The sequence below is a fragment of the Fundulus heteroclitus genome, chromosome 16 (assembly GCF_011125445.2).
Source record: "Fundulus heteroclitus isolate FHET01 chromosome 16, MU-UCD_Fhet_4.1, whole genome shotgun sequence".
In the NCBI taxonomy this organism is placed as follows: domain Eukaryota; kingdom Metazoa; phylum Chordata; class Actinopteri; order Cyprinodontiformes; family Fundulidae; genus Fundulus; species Fundulus heteroclitus.
The window spans coordinates 13,846,284-13,865,809 of NC_046376.1; the positions used below are offsets into that span (position 1 = coordinate 13,846,284).

General features: G+C 44.6%; 12 non-coding genes across 12 annotated transcripts; all 12 read left to right on the plus strand.

The window, feature by feature from the left end:
- Positions 1-3,750: 3,750 nt before the first annotated feature.
- On the plus strand, positions 3,751-3,822 carry trnat-cgu. The gene has a single exon. It is a non-coding gene; the product is annotated as a tRNA-Thr (tRNA).
- Positions 3,823-4,822: 1,000 nt separating this feature from the next.
- On the plus strand, positions 4,823-4,894 carry trnat-cgu. The gene has a single exon. It is a non-coding gene; the product is annotated as a tRNA-Thr (tRNA).
- Positions 4,895-5,894: 1,000 nt separating this feature from the next.
- On the plus strand, positions 5,895-5,966 carry trnat-cgu. Its single transcript has one exon. It is a non-coding gene; the product is annotated as a tRNA-Thr (tRNA).
- A 1,000-nt stretch (positions 5,967-6,966) lies between these two features.
- trnat-cgu lies at positions 6,967-7,038 on the plus strand. The gene has a single exon. It is a non-coding gene; the product is annotated as a tRNA-Thr (tRNA).
- Positions 7,039-8,039: 1,001 nt separating this feature from the next.
- trnat-cgu lies at positions 8,040-8,111 on the plus strand. The gene has a single exon. It is a non-coding gene; the product is annotated as a tRNA-Thr (tRNA).
- A 1,001-nt stretch (positions 8,112-9,112) lies between these two features.
- On the plus strand, positions 9,113-9,184 carry trnat-cgu. The gene has a single exon. It is a non-coding gene; the product is annotated as a tRNA-Thr (tRNA).
- A 1,001-nt stretch (positions 9,185-10,185) lies between these two features.
- Positions 10,186-10,257, plus strand: trnat-cgu. The gene has a single exon. It is a non-coding gene; the product is annotated as a tRNA-Thr (tRNA).
- Positions 10,258-11,257: 1,000 nt separating this feature from the next.
- trnat-cgu lies at positions 11,258-11,329 on the plus strand. Its single transcript has one exon. It is a non-coding gene; the product is annotated as a tRNA-Thr (tRNA).
- Positions 11,330-12,329: 1,000 nt separating this feature from the next.
- On the plus strand, positions 12,330-12,401 carry trnat-cgu. The gene has a single exon. It is a non-coding gene; the product is annotated as a tRNA-Thr (tRNA).
- Positions 12,402-13,402: 1,001 nt separating this feature from the next.
- On the plus strand, positions 13,403-13,474 carry trnat-cgu. Its single transcript has one exon. It is a non-coding gene; the product is annotated as a tRNA-Thr (tRNA).
- Positions 13,475-14,474: 1,000 nt separating this feature from the next.
- Positions 14,475-14,546, plus strand: trnat-ugu. The gene has a single exon. It is a non-coding gene; the product is annotated as a tRNA-Thr (tRNA).
- Positions 14,547-15,546: 1,000 nt separating this feature from the next.
- trnat-cgu lies at positions 15,547-15,618 on the plus strand. Its single transcript has one exon. It is a non-coding gene; the product is annotated as a tRNA-Thr (tRNA).
- The last annotated feature ends 3,908 nt before the right edge of the window (positions 15,619-19,526 follow it).

A 19,526-nucleotide genomic window follows, 5' to 3' on the forward strand; every position in this document is an offset into this window, starting at 1 on the left:
TATTTTAATATTTTTTTAGGTGGATCAGACTTTCTAGTACCTTATAGTAGTTTTCTTGGGGTATGTCAGGACAACAGTGGCTTGTTCTTCTTAGCCACAAGATGAAGACCCATATTTAACTTTCTGCCATTGAGGATGATGGTAAAGGTGGTAAAAAAATAAATAAAAACCTCTCCATAACAACCATTAAACACTATTTACATGCCCACGGGATGTTGGGGAGAGATGTTGGAAATCCTACCCATCGTCACAAACATAAATATATGGAGCTGACTGAACTCTCCTGGGGTTTTAACTGGACCAGTGTACTTTAACACAAGGGTTGAGCTTTTCTGCAGCCCTTCAGGTTGTACGTGGAAGCTCGTCAGTCCCATTACAAAATATGGTAAAGGATCTGTCATGCTGGGGTCGTGTTTGTTAATTGAGAGACATCCCAGACATTTTAAGCAGGGTTTAAAAAAACTCCACTAGATAACTCACAATGGATCATTATGGAGTCTTTCAGCAAGATTAGCTGAAAAATTATTACTACTTTACCTGAAATCAGTCTGGCAATTTATTTTTGTCACATTTTACCTGTAAAGTAAGCTGTTTGAATTTTCTTATTTATCAATGCCTTGCAGCATGAAAAGCGATATTAACTTTTTGTTAATATTTTTTGCTCTTAAATATATATAACAAAAATCCGCTTTAGTTTTTTTAGTTGTGAATACATTGCATTTCCTTTCATTAAATTAATTGCTCAGTTATTGTGTCTGACTTTATTTCTTCCATAACCTCTTCTCTATATATTTTTTGGCATCTTTGCTGCAAAAATCTAAATCTTAGCAACCAGATATTTCTGTTTAAATTGCTTCAGTATCCCATTTTTGCCCGCTTTTATTAGCATATTGTGTAAATCACCTCTAATGTTATGCAATGTGTTAATAGCCTGGCTTCTTCCTTTCTGCCTCAGGAAATGTAAGTTTATCCTGCTGCTACCCCACATGTACAGTTACAGTTCTTTTCCTCTGCAGCATAATATGAAACTGTTAGCCGGCTCACTATCCGGCAGCTTGCTGCTGGGGCGCACAACAGCAACACTGTTGACTCCATCAAAGGTCAGCCTAGAGTTACCCAGCACATCTGCACATGTCATCATCTCTTCAGATATGCACAAAGACAGGCAATGTTCTTGAGCCAAAGACAGAGCAGTGTCCTGCAGCATCCTCCATAAAGGATATTGGCAGGCATGATGTTCTTTTGCATTAATAAGATCCTGTATGAGTAGAAAACTGTCCTTATATTTATCAAGCATGGGTTAGGGTTGGGGATGGCTACCAGGCGTTTGAAGTAAGTGAAAGCAGGATTGGAATAATTAGCATGTCGAGATTTATTAGTTTAAGGTTAGAGGTTGTGGTCACAGTCATAAGTGACTCAGATGCTCAACAATACCGTGAGCTTCTTAACTGATTTTAAGTGTTTGAACAGATGTGGCGATTTGCAGACTCAATGAAACTGCAAACATGGCCCTGTCTCCTCCTCATCTGCCATTGTACAGCCGTGATTACAAAACTGCTGCCTGCTTATTCACGTTTGTGTGAACATTTCTCAAAGTGCCAAAAAAAAAATCATTGCTTCATGTTCAAGGCTATTCCTTACAGAACCTTGATTGATTGATGCTCACCTGGCCTGCACGGTAAGATGAGAGCCACGCAGCCACGTCCCAAATTTACACCATAACTCCTAATTCAATATGCTCGTGCTCAGCCACGTCCATGCCTGTCTGTCAAGCAGGACCGTATATCTGGCATGTGTGAGTGCAGCAGGCATCTCCGATTTTACAGCACTCTGTTAGATCAAAGCGGGGGCCGCTGCTGGCGGATCACAGGACGGGGTGTTGTGCACAGCAGCGCTCTTTGGTCATGTGTGAACGATCCACAACGGCTGTCATTATGGCATCCCTGCGGCGTGCTGCTGCTGAGTGATGGCCCACATCAGAGCGTTGAAATGTAGGAACCAGGAGAATCTGGGCGGCAGATCTAATCCGTGTTATTTTCAGAAGATGCCAGGTGATTTACTTTGGTGGTCAGGAGGTAATATACACACGGTGTTGCAAAACCAGTCATTTAACTCTTGAGGTTTTAACTTTGGACACAAGAATGGCATCCAAAAGTTTTAATTTAATGCATCTTTTCCCCTAATGAACCCATGTTCAAAACTATACATACCCCCTCCTAATGATTGGATAAAGGTTCCTTAGCATTTGGAAGATACATCACACACTTGTATCAATCTGTGAGGTGCTGACATAAATCTGGTTTCCTATTTGGCCGCTGTTCTTATCAGTAGAGTGTGAACTGGTAGGTATCTGAACTGGTAGGAGAACTGGTAGGTTTTTGACTTTTTTGTGGCGTGAACTGGATCTAGACTGGATCCAGCTTTTGTATAGTTCCCTTTTGTATAAATGTATAGTGAATACATTTTCAAAAGTTTTGAGGTCAGGGTCATTACTTACTTACATAAGCTTAACTTATAAGCTTATTATCCTTTATAAAAAACAGTTTTGATGGGGACTGAAACTGTTTTTCAAGTTTTTTTTTCAAGTCTTCAATATTACACTGGCTTTTTTTTCTAAACGTATGTATTGATCTTTTTTGTGTTTGCTTACTGAGTTTTATCATATGGAGTTTATGTCGGTCTCGTAAACCGAAGATCGTGGGTTCAAACCCCACCCGTGCCTAGTTGGAGTTCTCTCTTAGTTGGCAAGCAGGGCAGTTGTATTCCCCAACTGAGCAAGACCATTAAGACTGGTTTATGCTGTGTGTACACAATTACCCTGTTTGCACTACCCTTTTTGAACGGTCTGAGCTCGGTAACCACGCTAACTTTCGGCTGTAATTGGATCGCAAACTGAACTGAATTGTGCCAGACACAACCGGACCACGCTAAATCTAGACCATTTCGATAGGTGGGCTCGGCCCGGTTTTTCAGTGGCACGGATCTCAGATAACAAAGACGGAATGAGCATACCACGTCATCTCCTTACAGTCAGTCATTTTGCGGTTTCAGACATTGATAAAAATGTCTGAAACATTTTTATCAATGTCAGACGTCGAGGTGTCGAGGTGTCGAGGTGATAAACCTCGACATCTGACGTTGTTTCCTGCGTCTGTAAGCCCTGATTAGACGTTCGTTTGTCTCATCCACTTCCCAAAAGCCGACTTAGTCAAGTAAATTCACCAAATGTTGCCTTCTTCGCCTGACTCTCCGAAAACAATGAAGTATCACAATTATAACCAAGCATAACTTCCTGAATGTTACGGGCGCTGCCATTTTGATTTGCTTGAGTTCCTCCTTCAATCTTAGAGAGCAGTAGTACTGCTCTCTAAGCAGTAGTACTGTAGATCTTCACTAGGAGGTGAGGAACCGTGCTAGCTTGATGTGTGAATGGTTGTCAGAACCTAGCTCGGTCCATCTCGGCATGGATCGGTTTAACAAGGGTAGTGTAAATGGGGCTAATGACTGCAACAATGTGTGGCTTTTTCACTATTCTCCTAGACTCTAGAGGGCAATGTTGTGGTCCTACACCAAGCTCACTACATCCCATTACGTGTAAAAATAGATAACGTAGTTGTTCCCAACATTTTAAAGCCTCTTCGTTTCTTCCCCACGGTGCCCGAGAGCTGACATTGGGTAAGAAAGGTACAGCGAATGCACAAGATACTAAGTTGTTCCCACGAAATCGGTTTGTGTGAAATACATTGTGCAGGCGCGGTGGCCAAGTGGTAAGGCGTCGGTCTCGTAAACCGAAGATCGTGGGTTCAAACCCCACCTGTGCCTAGTTGCTGTCTCTCTTAGTTGGCAAGCAGGGCAGTTGTATTCCCCAACTGAGCAAGACCATTAAGGCTGGTTTATGCTGTGTGTACACAATTACCCTGTTTGCACTACCCTTTTTGAACGGTCTGAGCTCGGTAACCACGCTAACTTTCGGCTGTAATTGGATCGCAAACTGAACTGAATTGTGCCAGACACAACCGGACCACGCTAAATCTAGACCATTTCGATAGGTGGGCTCGGCCCGGTTTTTCAGTGGCACAGATCTCAGATAACAAAGACGGAATGAGCATACCACGTCATCTCCTTACAGTCAGTCATTTTGCGGTTTCAGACATTGATAAAAATGTCTGAAACATTTTTATCAATGTCAGACGTCGAGGTGTCAAGGTGATAAACCTCGACATCTGACGTTGTTTCCTGCGTCTGTAAGCCCTGATTAGACGTTCGTTTGTCTCATCCACTTCCCAAAAGCCGACTTAGTCAAGTAAATTCACCAAATGTTGCCTTCTTCGCCTGACTCTCCGAAAACAATGAAGTATCACAATTATAACCAAGCATAACTTCCTGAATGTTACGGGCGCTGCCATTTTGATTTGCTTGAGTTCCTCCTTCAATCTTAGAGAGCAGTAGTACTGTAGATCTTCACTAGGAGGCGAGGAACCGTGCTAGCTTGATGTGTGAATGGTTGTCAGAACCTAGCTCGGTCCGAGCTCGGCATGGATCGGTTTAACAAGGGTAGTGTAAATGGGGCAAATGACTGCAACAATGTGTGGCTTTTTCACTATTCTCCTAGACTCTAGAGGGCAATGTTGTGGTCCTACACCAAGCTCACTACATCCCATTACGTGTAAAAATAGATAACGTAGTTGTTCCCAACATTTTAAAGCCTCTTCGTTTCTTCCCCACGGTGCCCGAGAGCTGACATTGGGTAAAAAAGGTACAGCGAACGCAAGAGATACTAAGTTGTTCCCACAAAATCGGTTTGTGTGAAATATATTGCGCAGGCGCGGTGGCCAAGTGGTAAGGCATCGGTCTCGTAAACCGAAGATCGTGGGTTCAAACCCCACCCGTGCCTAGTTGCTGTCTCTCTTAGTTGGCAAGCAGGGCAGTTGTATTCCCCAACTGAGCAAGACCATTAAGGCTGGTTTATGCTGTGTGTACACAATTACCCCATTTGCACTACCCTTTTTGAACGGTCTGAGCTCGGTAACCACGCTAACTTTCGGCTGTAATTGGATCGCAAACTGAACTGAACTGTGCCAGAACCGACCGGACCACGCTAAATCTAGACCATTTCGATAGGTGGGCTCGGCCCGGTTTTTCAGTGGCACGGATCTCAGATAACAAAGACGGAATGAGCATACCACGTCATCTCCTTACAGTCAGTCATTTTGCGGTTTCAGACATTGATAAAAATGTCTGAAACATTTTTATCAATGTCAGACGTCGAGGTGTCGAGGTGATAAACCTCGACATCTGACGTTGTTTCCTGCGTCTGTAAGCCCTGATTAGACGTTCGTTTGTCTCATCCACTTCCCAAAAGCCGACTTAGTCAAGTAAATTCACCAAATGTTGCCTTCTTCGCCTGACTCTCCGAAAACAATGAAGTATCACAATTATAACCAAGCATAACTTCCTGAATGTTACGGGCGCTGCCATTTTGATTTGCTTGAGTTCCTCCTTCAATCTTAGAGAGCAGTAGTACTGTAGATCTTCACTAGGAGGCGAGGAACCGTGCTAGCTTGATGTGTGAATGGTTGTCAGAACCTAGCTCGGTCCGAGCTCGGCATGGATCGGTTTAACAAGGGTAGTGTAAATGGGGCAAATGACTGCAACAATGTGTGGCTTTTTCACTATTCTCCTAGACTCTAGAGGGCAATGTTGTGGTCCTACACCAAGCTCACTACATCCCATTACGTGTAAAAATAGATAACGTAGTTGTTCCCAACATTTTAAAGCCTCTTCGTTTCTTCCCCACGGTGCCCGAGAGCTGACATTGGGTAAGAAAGGTACAGCGAACGCAAGAGATACTAAGTTGTTCCCACAAAATCGGTCTGTGTGAAATACATTGTGCAGGCGCGGTGGCCAAGTGGTAAGGCGTCGGTCTCGTAAACCGAAGATCGTGGGTTCAAACCCCACCCGTGCCTAGTTGCTGTCTCTCTTAGTTGGCAAGCAGGGCAGTTGTATTCCCCAACTGAGCAAGACCATTAAGGCTGGTTTATGCTGTGTGTACACAATTACCCTGTTTGCACTACCCTTTTTGAACGGTCTGAGCTCGGTAACCACGCTAACTTTCGGCTGTAATTGGATCGCAAACTGAACTGAATTGTGCCAGACACAACCGGACCACGCTAAATCTAGACCATTTCGATAGGTGGGCTCGGCCCGGTTTTTCAGTGGCACAGATCTCAGATAACAAAGACGGAATGAGCATACCACGTCATCTCCTTACAGTCAGTCATTTTGCGGTTTCAGACATTGATAAAAATGTCTGAAACATTTTTATCAATGTCAGACGTCGAGGTGTCAAGGTGATAAACCTCGACATCTGACGTTGTTTCCTGCGTCTGTAAGCCCTGATTAGACGTTCGTTTGTCTCATCCACTTCCCAAAAGCCGACTTAGTCAAGTAAATTCACCAAATGTTGCCTTCTTCGCCTGACTCTCCGAAAACAATGAAGTATCACAATTATAACCAAGCATAACTTCCTGAATGTTACGGGCGCTGCCATTTTGATTTGCTTGAGTTCCTCCTTCAATCTTAGAGAGCAGTAGTACTGTAGATCTTCACTAGGAGGCGAGGAACCGTGCTAGCTTGATGTGTGAATGGTTGTCAGAACCTAGCTCGGTCCGAGCTCGGCATGGATCGGTTTAACAAGGGTAGTGTAAATGGGGCAAATGACTGCAACAATGTGTGGCTTTTTCACTATTCTCCTAGACTCTAGAGGGCAATGTTGTGGTCCTACACCAAGCTCACTACATCCCATTACGTGTAAAAATAGATAACGTAGTTGTTCCCAACATTTTAAAGCCTCTTCGTTTCTTCCCCACGGTGCCCGAGAGCTGACATTGGGTAAGAAAGGTACAGCGAATGCACAAGATACTAAGTTGTTCCCACGAAATCGGTTTGTGTGAAATACATTGTGCAGGCGCGGTGGCCAAGTGGTAAGGCGTCGGTCTCGTAAACCGAAGATCGTGGGTTCAAACCCCACCCGTGCCTAGTTGCTGTCTCTCTTAGTTGGCAAGCAGGGCAGTTGTATTCCCCAACTGAGCAAGACCATTAAGGCTGGTTTATGCTGTGTGTACACAATTACCCTGTTTGCACTACCCTTTTTGAACGGTCTGAGCTCGGTAACCACGCTAACTTTCGGCTGTAATTGGATCGCAAACTGAACTGAACTGTGCCAGACACAACCGGACCACGCTAAATCTAGACCATTTCGATAGGTGGGCTCGGCCCGGTTTTTCAGTGGCACGGATCTCAGATAACAAAGACGGAATGAGCATACCACGTCATCTCCTTACAGTCAGTCATTTTGCGGTTTCAGACATTGATAAAAATGTCTGAAACATTTTTATCAATGTCAGACGTCGAGGTGTCGAGGTGATAAACCTCGACATCTGACGTTGTTTCCTGCGTCTGTAAGCCCTGATTAGACGTTCGTTTGTCTCATCCACTTCCCAAAAGCCGACTTAGTCAAGTAAATTCACCAAATGTTGCCTTCTTCGCCTGACTCTCCGAAAACAATGAAGTATCACAATTATAACCAAGCATAACTTCCTGAATGTTACGGGCGCTGCCATTTTGATTTGCTTGAGTTCCTCCTTCAATCTTAGAGAGCAGTAGTACTGTAGATCTTCTCTAGGAGGCGAGGAACCGTGCTAGCTTGATGTGTGAATGGTTGTCAGAACCTAGCTCGGTCCGAGCTCGGCATGGATCGGTTTAACAAGGGTAGTGTAAATGGGGCAAATGACTGCAACAATGTGTGGCTTTTTCACTATTCTCCTAGACTCTAGAGGGCAATGTTGTGGTCCTACACCAAGCTCACTACATCCCATTACGTGTAAAAATAGATAACGTAGTTGTTCCCAACATTTTAAAGCCTCTTCGTTTCTTCCCCACGGTGCCCGAGAGCTGACATTGGGTAAGAAAGGTACAGCGAACTGCACAAGATACTAAGTTGTTCCCACGAAATCGGTTTGTGTGAAATACATTGTGCAGGCGCGGTGGCCAAGTGGTAAGGCGTCGGTCTCGTAAACCGAAGATCGTGGGTTCAAACCCCACCCGTGCCTAGTTGCTGTCTCTCTTAGTTGGCAAGCAGGGCAGTTGTATTCCCCAACTGAGCAAGACCATTAAGGCTGGTTTATGCTGTGTGTACACAATTACCCCTGTTTGCACTACCCTTTTTGAACGGTCTGAGCTCGGTAACCACGCTAACTTTCGGCTGTAATTGGATCGCAAACTGAACTGAATTGTGCCAGACACAACCGGACCACGCTAAATCTAGACCATTTCGATAGGTGGGCTCGGCCCGGTTTTTCAGTGGCACGGATCTCAGATAACAAAGACGGAATGAGCATACCACGTCATCTCCTTACAGTCAGTCATTTTGCGGTTTCAGACATTGATAAAAATGTCTGAAACATTTTTATCAATGTCAGACGTCGAGGTGTCGAGGTGATAAACCTCGACATCTGACGTTGTTTCCTGCGTCTGTAAGCCCTGATTAGACGTTCGTTTGTCTCATCCACTTCCCAAAAGCCGACTTAGTCAAGTAAATTCACCAAATGTTGCCTTCTTCGCCTGACTCTCCGAAAACAATGAAGTATCACAATTATAACCAAGCATAACTTCCTGAATGTTACGGGCGCTGCCATTTTGATTTGCTTGAGTTCCTCCTTCAATCTTAGAGAGCAGTAGTACTGTAGATCTTCACTAGGAGGCGAGGAACCGTGCTAGCTTGATGTGTGAATGGTTGTCAGAACCTAGCTCGGTCCGAGCTCGGCATGGATCGGTTTAACAAGGGTAGTGTAAATGGGGCAAATGACTGCAACAATGTGTGGCTTTTTCACTATTCTCCTAGACTCTAGAGGGCAATGTTGTGGTCCTACACCAAGCTCACTACATCCCATTACGTGTAAAAATAGATAACGAAGTTGTTCCCAACATTTTAAAGCCTCTTCGTTTCTTCCCCACGGTGCCCGAGAGCTGACATTGGGTAAGAAAGGTACAGCGAACGCAAGAGATACTAAGTTGTTCCCACAAAATCGGTTTGTGTGAAATACATTGTGCAGGCGCGGTGGCCAAGTGGTAAGGCGTCGGTCTCGTAAACCGAAGATCGTGGGTTCAAACCCCACCCGTGCCTAGTTGCTGTCTCTCTTAGTTGGCAAGCAGGGCAGTTGTATTCCCCAACTGAGCAAGACCATTAAGGCTGGTTTATGCTGTGTGTACACAATTACCCCTGTTTGCACTACCCTTTTTGAACGGTCTGAGCTCGGTAACCACGCTAACTTTCGGCTGTAATTGGATCGCAAACTGAACTGAATTGTGCCAGACACAACCGGACCACGCTAAATCTAGACCATTTCGATAGGTGGGCTCGGCCCGGTTTTTCAGTGGCACGGATCTCAGATAACAAAGACGGAATGAGCATACCACGTCATCTCCTTACAGTCAGTCATTTTGCGGTTTCAGACATTGATAAAAATGTCTGAAACATTTTTATCAATGTCAGACGTCGAGGTGTCGAGGTGATAAACCTCGACATCTGACGTTGTTTCCTGCGTCTGTAAGCCCTGATTAGACGTTCGTTTGTCTCATCCACTTCCCAAAAGCCGACTTAGTCAAGTAAATTCACCAAATGTTGCCTTCTTCGCCTGACTCTCCGAAAACAATGAAGTATCACAATTATAACCAAGCATAACTTCCTGAATGTTACGGGCGCTGCCATTTTGATTTGCTTGAGTTCCTCCTTCAATCTTAGAGAGCAGTAGTACTGTAGATCTTCACTAGGAGGCGAGGAACCGTGCTAGCTTGATGTGTGAATGGTTGTCAGAACCTAGCTCGGTCCGAGCTCGGCATGGATCGGTTTAACAAGGGTAGTGTAAATGGGGCAAATGACTGCAACAATGTGTGGCTTTTTCACTATTCTCCTAGACTCTAGAGGGCAATGTTGTGGTCCTACACCAAGCTCACTACATCCCATTACGTGTAAAAATAGATAACGAAGTTGTTCCCAACATTTTAAAGCCTCTTCGTTTCTTCCCCACGGTGCCCGAGAGCTGACATTGGGTAAGAAAGGTACAGCGAACGCAAGAGATACTAAGTTGTTCCCACAAAATCGGTTTGTGTGAAATACATTGTGCAGGCGCGGTGGCCAAGTGGTAAGGCGTCGGTCTCGTAAACCGAAGATCGTGGGTTCAAACCCCACCCGTGCCTAGTTGCTGTCTCTCTTAGTTGGCAAGCAGGGCAGTTGTATTCCCCAACTGAGCAAGACCATTAAGGCTGGTTTATGCTGTGTGTACACAATTACCCCATTTGCACTACCCTTTTTGAACGGTCTGAGCTCGGTAACCACGCTAACTTTCGGCTGTAATTGGATCGCAAACTGAACTGAACTGTGCCAGACACAACCGGACCACGCTAAATCTAGACCATTTCGATAGGTGGGCTCGGCCCGGTTTTTCAGTGGCACGGATCTCAGATACCAAAGACGGAATGAGCATACCACGTCATCTCCTTACAGTCAGTCATTTTGCGGTTTCAGACATTGATAAAAATGTCTGAAACATTTTTATCAATGTCAGACGTCGAGGTGTCGAGGTGATAAACCTCGACATCTGACGTTGTTTCCTGCGTCTGTAAGCCCTGATTAGACGTTCGTTTGTCTCATCCACTTCCCAAAAGCCGACTTAGTCAAGTAAATTCACCAAATGTTGCCTTCTTCGCCTGACTCTCCGAAAACAATGAAGTATCACAATTATAACCAAGCATAACTTCCTGAATGTTACGGGCGCTGCCATTTTGATTTGCTTGAGTTCCTCCTTCAATCTTAGAGAGCAGTAGTACTGTAGATCTTCACTAGGAGGCGAGGAACCGTGCTAGCTTGATGTGTGAATGGTTGTCAGAACCTAGCTCGGTCCGAGCTCGGCATGGATCGGTTTAACAAGGGTAGTGTAAATGGGGCTAATGACTGCAACAATGTGTGGCTTTTTCACTATTCTCCTAGACTCTAGAGGGCAATGTTGTGGTCCTACACCAAGCTCACTACATCCCATTACGTGTAAAAATAGATAACGTAGTTGTTCCCAACATTTTAAAGCCTCTTCGTTTCTTCCCCACGGTGCCCGAGAGCTGACATTGGGTAAGAAAGGTACAGCGAATGCACAAGATACTAAGTTGTTCCCACGAAATCGGTTTGTGTGAAATACATTGTGCAGGCGCGGTGGCCAAGTGGTAAGGCGTCGGTCTCGTAAACCGAAGATCGTGGGTTCAAACCCCACCCGTGCCTAGTTGCTGTCTCTCTTAGTTGGCAAGCAGGGCAGTTGTATTCCCCAACTGAGCAAGACCATTAAGGCTGGTTTATGCTGTGTGTACACAATTACCCCGTTTGCACTACCCTTTTTGAACGGTCTGAGCTCGGTAACCACGCTAACTTTCGGCTGTAATTGGATCGCAAACTGAACTGAATTGTGCCAGACACAACCGGACCACGCTAAATCTAGACCATTTCGATAGGTGGGCTCGGCCCGGTTTTTCAGTGGCACGGATCTCAGATAACAAAGACGGAATGAGCATACCACGTCATCTCCTTACAGTCAGTCATTTTGCGGTTTCAGACATTGATAAAAATGTCTGAAACATTTTTATCAATGTCAGACGTCGAGGTGTCGAGGTGATAAACCTCGACATCTGACGTTGTTTCCTGCGTCTGTAAGCCCTGATTAGACGTTCGTTTGTCTCATCCACTTCCCAAAAGCCGACTTAGTCAAGTAAATTCACCAAATGTTGCCTTCTTCGCCTGACTCTCCGAAAACAATGAAGTATCACAATTATAACCAAGCATAACTTCCTGAATGTTACGGGCGCTGCCATTTTGATTTGCTTGAGTTCCTCCTTCAATCTTAGAGAGCAGTAGTACTGTAGATCTTCACTAGGAGGCGAGGAACCGTGCTAGCTTGATGTGTGAATGGTTGTCAGAACCTAGCTCGGTCCGAGCTCGGCATGGATCGGTTTAACAAGGGTAGTGTAAATGGGGCAAATGACTGCAACAATGTGTGGCTTTTTCACTATTCTCCTAGACTCTAGAGGGCAATGTTGTGGTCCTACACCAAGCTCACTACATCCCATTACGTGTAAAAATAGATAACGTAGTTGTTCCCAACATTTTAAAGCCTCTTCGTTTCTTCCCCACGGTGCCCGAGAGCTGACATTGGGTAAGAAAGGTACAGCGAATGCACAAGATACTAAGTTGTTCCCACGAAATCGGTTTGTGTGAAATACATTGTGCAGGCGCGGTGGCCAAGTGGTAAGGCGTCGGTCTCGTAAACCGAAGATCGTGGGTTCAAACCCCACCCGTGCCTAGTTGCTGTCTCTCTTAGTTGGCAAGCAGGGCAGTTGTATTCCCCAACTGAGCAAGACCATTAAGGCTGGTTTATGCTGTGTGTACACAATTACCCCGTTTGCACTACCCTTTTTGAACGGTCTGAGCTCGGTAACCACGCTAACTTTCGGCTGTAATTGGATCGCAAACTGAACTGAATTGTGCCAGACACAACCGGACCACGCTAAATCTAGACCATTTCGATAGGTGGGCTCGGCCCGGTTTTTCAGTGGCACGGATCTCAGATAACAAAGACGGAATGAGCATACCACGTCATCTCCTTACAGTCAGTCATTTTGCGGTTTCAGACATTGATAAAAATGTCTGAAACATTTTTATCAATGTCAGACGTCGAGGTGTCGAGGTGATAAACCTCGACATCTGACGTTGTTTCCTGCGTCTGTAAGCCCTGATTAGACGTTCGTTTGTCTCATCCACTTCCCAAAAGCCGACTTAGTCAAGTAAATTCACCAAATGTTGCCTTCTTCGCCTGACTCTCCGAAAACAATGAAGTATCACAATTATAACCAAGCATAACTTCCTGAATGTTACGGGCGCTGCCATTTTGATTTGCTTGAGTTCCTCCTTCAATCTTAGAGAGCAGTAGTACTGTAGATCTTCACTAGGAGGCGAGGAACCGTGCTAGCTTGATGTGTGAATGGTTGTCAGAACCTAGCTCGGTCCGAGCTCGGCATGGATCGGTTTAACAAGGGTAGTGTAAATGGGGCAAATGACTGCAACAATGTGTGGCTTTTTCACTATTCTCCTAGACTCTAGAGGGCAATGTTGTGGTCCTACACCAAGCTCACTACATCCCATTACGTGTAAAAATAGATAACGTAGTTGTTCCCAACATTTTAAAGCCTCTTCGTTTCTTCCCCACGGTGCCCGAGAGCTGACATTGGGTAAGAAAGGTACAGCGAACGCACAGAGATACTAAGTTGTTCCCACGAAATCGGTTTGTGTGAAATACATTGTGCAGGCGCGGTGGCCAAGTGGTAAGGCGTCGGTCTCGTAAACCGAAGATCGTGGGTTCAAACCCCACCCGTGCCTAGTTGCTGTCTCTCTTAGTTGGCAAGCAGGGCAGTTGTATTCCCCAACTGAGCAAGACCATTAAGGCTGGTTTATGCTGTGTGTACACAATTACCCCGTTTGCACTACCCTTTTTGAACGGTCTGAGCTCGGTAACCACGCTAACTTTCGGCTGTAATTGGATCGCAAACTGAACTGAATTGTGCCAGACACAACCGGACCACGCTAAATCTAGACCATTTCGATAGGTGGGCTCGGCCCGGTTTTTCAGTGGCACGGATCTCAGATAACAAAGACGGAATGAGCATACCACGTCATCTCCTTACAGTCAGTCATTTTGCGGTTTCAGACATTGATAAAAATGTCTGAAACATTTTTATCAATGTCAGACGTCGAGGTGTCGAGGTGATAAACCTCGACATCTGACGTTGTTTCCTGCGTCTGTAAGCCCTGATTAGACGTTCGTTTGTCTCATCCACTTCCCAAAAGCCGACTTAGTCAAGTAAATTCACCAAATGTTGCCTTCTTCGCCTGACTCTCCGAAAACAATGAAGTATCACAATTATAACCAAGCATAACTTCCTGAATGTTACGGGCGCTGCCATTTTGATTTGCTTGAGTTCCTCCTTCAATCTTAGAGAGCAGTAGTACTGTAGATCTTCACTAGGAGGCGAGGAACCGTGCTAGCTTGATGTGTGAATGGTTGTCAGAACCTAGCTCGGTCCGAGCTCGGCATGGATCGGTTTAACAAGGGTAGTGTAAATGGGGCAAATGACTGCAACAATGTGTGGCTTTTTCACTATTCTCCTAGACTCTAGAGGGCAATGTTGTGGTCCTACACCAAGCTCACTACATCCCATTACGTGTAAAAATAGATAACGAAGTTGTTCCCAACATTTTAAAGCCTCTTCGTTTCTTCCCCACGGTGCCCGAGAGCTGACATTGGGCAAAAAAGGTACAGCGAACGCACGAGATACTAAGTTGTTCCCACAAAATCGGTTTGTGTGAAATACATTGTGCAGGCGCGGTGGCCAAGTGGTAAGGCGTCGGTCTTGTAAACCGAAGATCGTGGGTTCAAACCCCACCCGTGCCTAGTTGCTGTCTCTCTTAGTTGGCAAGCAGGGCAGTTGTATTCCCCAACTGAGCAAGACCATTAAGGCTGGTTTATGCTGTGTGTACACAATTACCCCGTTTGCACTACCCTTTTTGAACGGTCTGAGCTCGGTAACCACGCTAACTTTCGGCTGTAATTGGATCGCAAACTGAACTGAATTGTGCCAGACACAACCGGACCACGCTAAATCTAGACCATTTCGATAGGTGGGCTCGGCCCGGTTTTTCAGTGGCACGGATCTCAGATAACAAAGACGGAATGAGCATACCACGTCATCTCCTTACAGTCAGTCATTTTGCGGTTTCAGACATTGATAAAAATGTCTGAAACATTTTTATCAATGTCAGACGTCGAGGTGTCGAGGTGATAAACCTCGACATCTGACGTTGTTTCCTGCGTCTGTAAGCCCTGATTAGACGTTCGTTTGTCTCATCCACTTCCCAAAAGCCGACTTAGTCAAGTAAATTCACCAAATGTTGCCTTCTTCGCCTGACTCTCCGAAAACAATGAAGTATCACAATTATAACCAAGCATAACTTCCTGAATGTTACGGGCGCTGCCATTTTGATTTGCTTGAGTTCCTCCTTCAATCTTAGAGAGCAGTAGTACTGTAGATCTTCACTAGGAGGCGAGGAACCGTGCTAGCTTGATGTGTGAATGGTTGTCAGAACCTAGCTCGGTCCGAGCTCGGCATGGATCGGTTTAACAAGGGTAGTGTAAATGGGGCTAATGACTGCAACAATGTGTGGCTTTTTCACTATTCTCCTAGACTCTAGAGGGCAATGTTGTGGTCCTACACCAAGCTCACTACATCCCATTACGTGTAAAAATAGATAACGAAGTTGTTCCCAACATTTTAAAGCCTCTTCGTTTCTTCCCCACGGTGCCCGAGAGCTGACATTGGGTAAAAAAGGTACAGCGAACGCACGAGATACTAAGTTGTTCCCACAAAATCGGTTTGTGTGAAATACATTGTGCAGGCGCGGTGGCCAAGTGGTAAGGCGTCGGTCTCGTAAACCGAAGATCGTGGGTTCAAACCCCACCCGTGCCTAGTTGCTGTCTCTCTTAGTTGGCAAGCAGGGCAGTTGTATTCCCCAACTGAGCAAGACCATTAAGGCTGGTTTATGCTGTGTGTACACAATTACCCCATTTGCACTACCCTTTTTGAACGGTCTGAGCTCGGTAACCCCGCTAACTTTTGGCTGTAATTGGATCGCAAACTGAACTGAACTTGTGCCAGACACAACCGGACCACGCTAAATCTAGACCATTTCGATAGGTGGGCTCGGCCCGGTTTTTCAGTGGCACGGATCTCAGATAACAAAGACGGAATGAGCATACCACGTCATCTCCTTACAGTCAGTCATTTTGCGGTTTCAGACATTGATAAAAATGTCTGAAACATTTTTATCAATGTCAGACGTCGAGGTGTCGAGGTGATAAACCTCGACATCTGACGTTGTTTCCTGCGTCTGTAAGCCCTGATTAGACGTTCGTTTGTCTCATCCACTTCCCAAAAGCCGACTTAGTCAAGTAAATTCACCAAATGTTGCCTTCTTCGCCTGACTCTCCGAAAACAATGAAGTATCACAATTATAACCAAGCATAACTTCCTGAATGTTACGGGCGCTGCCATTTTGATTTGCTTGAGTTCCTCCTTCAATCTTAGAGAGCAGTAGTACTGTAGATCTTCACTAGGAGGCGAGGAACCGTGCTAGCTTGATGTGTGAATGGTTGTCAGAACCTAGCTCGGTCCGAGCTCGGCATGGATCGGTTAAACAAGGGTAGTGTAAATTGGGCAAATGACTGCAACAATGTGTGGCTTTTTCACTATTCTCCTAGACTCTAGAGGGCAATGTTGTGGTCCTACACCAAGCTCTCTACATCCCATTACGTGTAAAAATAGATAACGTAGTTGTTCCCAACATTTTAAAGCCTCTTTGTCTCCTCCACACAGTGCCCGAGAACTGACATGGGGTAAAAAAGATACAGCGACCGCACAAGATACTAATTTGTTCCCACGAAATATTAATTTTTGGGCACGAAGTATGCAACTTATTTTTTGTGCCTATTTTATATTTTTAAGTATTAGCGCACGTGACATGCAAGGTTGGTGTCCTTTTCTTGTCATTATGTTCTTGATATGTCCCACATTTAGATAATTAGGCAGGTGTTTAACACTTTATTGTTAAATTAGTATTTCGTCGGAACAAATTATTCTTTAGTTGTAACAAATTAGTATTTTGTGCACACGCTGTATCTATTTTTTCCTCCCATGTCAGTTTTCAGGAACTGTATTTCCAAGAGTGACAGTAATTTTTGTCCAGGAAAAGATGTCCATATTTATGAACCTCCACCAGAAAGACCTCTATCTCGTCTGCCATGTTTGTCTGCGTAGTTGGGAATTTTCCTGGGAGGGCGAGTTGGAAACTCTAGGCTGCGCGGACCTCACAGATGTATTAAGCATAAATCAGGCTTTAGATGTATCATGGTTAAATACTACTTAGTGCTGCTTTAAATGCAGAGGATGAATTTCATTGGAATATATGTTGCAATGACAAATAAAGATGATGATTTCTATCATTATTGTGTTTCGTATGTCTGTATAAAAAGTGCTATTTCTTCTGTAACTGTGGCCAAACAGCTCAATCTTTGTCTCGTCTGACCATAAAACCATTTCACAGGAAATTTTTGGTTTGTTCATGTGCGCAGCTGCAAAGTTCAGTTCAGGTCTAAGCTATCTATTATAGAGCAGCCATTTTTTTCTTGTGTGGCACTCTCTTACTCAGCATTGATAGCAAATTCACTTCGCTTTCATCTTTATCTCTTTATCTGTAGCTCCTGGGATCTTCCTAAACATTCTGACCATCCTGGTTTTCCTTTTATTAGAGGTTAACTTCGACAAAGTGAGGTGTTACAACAGGTTAATCATTCTCAAAACACGTTAGAGTAGATAGAGCAAGCTAACCTTAAGTTGCAAGGATGGCCCTCTTCCTTGAACGTATTGAAAATGTTTTCGGTATTCTTACAAGCCAGTTTAGCAGCAGGAACATTTTTTTTGAAGAAGTTCTACTTTTTCTTATGGCATGAGTGGTCAAAAATGTAAGTGGTTTCTCTTCAACCGGCAAACTATTTGTGTGGGTTAAGCACAAATTTGCATTTGATTAAACTCAAACCTGTGCACCCAGTTTTTGTGTTTGAAAATCATTGCAAAACCTTTTTCACCCTCAAATAAATGATTCAAATACACAATTTAAGCCCAAATTAACACAACATGCAATACTGACGGTTATTGCCTAACACTCCTCACTAGAACTGCATGCCCCAGGGTGAATCGTTTGATTGTACACATTATCATTTGGGTTTAACAAAATCAGCTAAGGCTTTAACGCCTCACAATTTCTCTAACGGGGGTTGTGATCTTCTGGTCTCTTTCAATCTTTGAATCTGTGTGGCAGAGCGTAATAGAAGAAAATAAAGTGTAACACTTGTCTGCATAAAAGGTAACAGGAGAAACTTAAAGCTACGCCCCACAGCAACAGTTTGTGCTGCTTCTGAGCGTTTTAGCTCTGCAGCAAGAGGAATTCACCCCGGCAGATGGTGAGGCCGGGGCCCCAGAGGCCCTCCGGCAATGCTACACCCTGGGACCCGGACACCTAATCGTGCCCCGTCGAGCCTCTCACCTGCTGCTTCACTGCTCACAATGTTATCTCATCTCCCTGACCTATTGTGGCTCCCATCGGTGATAATGATGGTTAAGAGACCCACGCAGCGTCAGAGTAGGGGTTTGGTCTCCCTGGAGAGAGTCGGAATCATGGGAAACCTCGGAGTAATTGATCTCTCTGTCCTGCCTCCTCTGGTGGATCTTGTTTCTTATCTCAATCCTTCGGTGATAAACCGGAGGTTAAAGCACAGATTGCTTTGATTTGAGTGCAATGAGCTGTGATTTTTTTTCTGTCACAAATTAAACGAGGCTTCTCACTCTGCTTCTTTTACATGGTGGTTTGTGGCTACTTTATGAGCTGACATTGTTTTCAAGCAGCAGATCTGGAGCTACAGTTAATTTACTTGCTTCGTGTGCTTATTTTGTCACAATTCACCACATGTCTCCATAAAAGTGCATAAAGTGTTCATGTATCATAAATGTACAAGCTTGGAAAACCACATATACTAGCATTTTGACAGGCAACTACTTAACTGCACCGCATTGTTGTCGGGATCTTTCTTGTTGTTCTTCTTTTGTCTGCTGTTTGAATTTTCTCTGAGCTTTTTTTTTCCATGAGAACACACCAACCAGTTTGTGCATGACCTCGGTTCCCACCATACTGAGATATTGTGACAGTGGCCCAGTTTCTACAGAGCTCCACTTAGATTAATTAAACTTTCATTGCTTCATCCTCAATGTGCAACTCTGTATTATAAAGGGTGACATTATGGATGGGAAAGGTCAACGGCAACAATTAGGATTTTGGTAACTAAAAGCATTACTCTGTTCCACTTACACACAACAATATTTAGACAAGGCTTTTTAAGGGAAAGGTTTGTACTGTAGTGATTGTACACCAATCAGAAAAAAGCAAACAAACCAATAACTGGTGAAGGTAGTATCCCTGCTCATTTTGCTGAAATACAACGTGCTGCCCTCCACCGGTCTTTGCACAAAACCTGCAGAGGAATTGCTAAAAAACATGTGACAGAGTCTGAGGTGCTCGCCCAGTCTCCATCTCCCCAGATACCAATCGAATGGGATCTAATGGCACTGTGGGAAGGAAGCCCAGTCCGCAAAGACCCCACCCCACAAACCACAAGGTATTTCTGCAACACTGTACTGTCATGAACAGCAAAAAGCATCGGCAGTTTTCCACCCTGAACAAAACTCAGAACCCATTAGTTCCCCCTGAAGAAGAACATCTCTAAAAAAATAATGCCATAAATTGATTTTGTTCTTGTAAAACAACA